General features: G+C 44.0%; 1 pseudogene; it reads right to left on the bottom strand.

Annotated features, from left to right (window-relative positions):
- Positions 1 to 6: 6 nt before the first annotated feature.
- Positions 7 to 1,470, bottom strand: LOC107730189 (NACHT and WD repeat domain-containing protein 2-like; annotated as a pseudogene).
- Positions 1,471 to 1,473: the final 3 nt, after the last annotated feature.

Below are 1,473 nucleotides of genomic sequence, written 5' to 3' on the forward strand. Positions count from 1 at the left end.
ATATACCTCCATTACAAACCCAAGCGGTTCCATTTTCCAGTACAATCACCACAGTGCCACAGGAAGAACCAGCTGACTGTATGATCCGGGAAGCTGTCGACTCTTGCAGTATACAGTTGGTATGAGGGACTGAAGGAACTGGAGGCAACACAGTATACACTCGATTGTTTGGGATTATACCTTTAGACCATGGCAAATTAACACATTCTTCCAATGCAGGAAAAACATTCAGATAAGGAAGGAGTTTGGAGTACTGTTGACAGATCGGCAGGGTTGTTCCTCAGTAGACAAGCTGAAGATCTCAAGATGATGTGGAGTAGCTGAAGTTCCCCGGGAACCAGCAACTGAGATGTCCTCTCAAGCCACAGAAAGAGTTCGTCAGCCAGTTCTGCCTGCAGCATTGCCTGAAGGTATTCTTGAGAAATCATTTGGTTGCCAAGCTCCTCAATTCTCCCACTTTTCAACAAATGGAAAGGGAGTATGTGGAGTTTCCACAAATTGGGATGTGTTCTTGCTGATGGACTCTTGGCAGTAGAGATGTAGAAAGGAGGAGAAAAGATCCAAGATTGACTTGGTACTTGTCTGTCAATGTTAATGTTCTGTGGGACATCTGAAGAGCTTGGCATTTTCATGTCTTCATTGATGATCAAAGGCTTTGCTGTGCCATTTGCCCAAGAGCCACTGAAATAGTGTGACAGCACATGATGTGTCTTCTGACATGTTTCCTCTGAGCACAGGTACCTCTTACATACTGTACAACCAAAGGGAAGTGTTTGCTCACCCAGAAAAGAGTTTGGGTACCTAAAATGTTCCTCAGCACTAGAAACCCCCTCAAGTCTGAAAGAAGACTATTCACAGAAACTTCAGGAACCCTCACTGTGAGCGGTACGCCATCGCCTGGTGGAAGGAAAGATGCAAGAACTTCATCATCACAAGAAAGAACATCAGTCAGCTCAGTTGCGGTCATGCCGTACCTGGCCAAATCAAGATAGCTTAAAGCTTTGGAGACTACAGCGTTCCCATGCTTATTCTCCAGATGATCAAACATTAGAACAATGTTATTATGGGCCTCTTGGATCAAAGAGTTCTCCAAACATTAGATGTTATTATGGGCCTCTTGGATCAAAGAGTTCTCCGTAATCTCAAACTCTGACTTCCAGTGGATTGCCTGTCTATAAAGGAGTTCCACATATAGTGGGACAGGGCATTTCTTAAACGCCTGATTCACATACATCTGTTGGCCTGAGGTGATCTTTCTGTGGACTCCTGAAGAAGTGTTGTCAGTAGCTGGCTGCAGCTTTTATTCTCTACTTCTTGCAACTCACAGAACACAGATGAATCTGGGTAATACATCTTCAGAGTAGCAAGAAGGGTAGGCCTGTTTACATTGATGGAAATGATAAGCTTTACATTTGGAGCTAATGATTTGGGAAGTAATGTCAAGTCGAGTTGTCCATCAGTCTTTGGCAGTTG

This window comes from Sinocyclocheilus rhinocerous, unplaced genomic scaffold (assembly GCF_001515625.1).
Source record: "Sinocyclocheilus rhinocerous isolate Xijiao unplaced genomic scaffold, SAMN03320098_v1.1 scaffold46980, whole genome shotgun sequence".
Taxonomy (NCBI): domain Eukaryota; kingdom Metazoa; phylum Chordata; class Actinopteri; order Cypriniformes; family Cyprinidae; genus Sinocyclocheilus; species Sinocyclocheilus rhinocerous.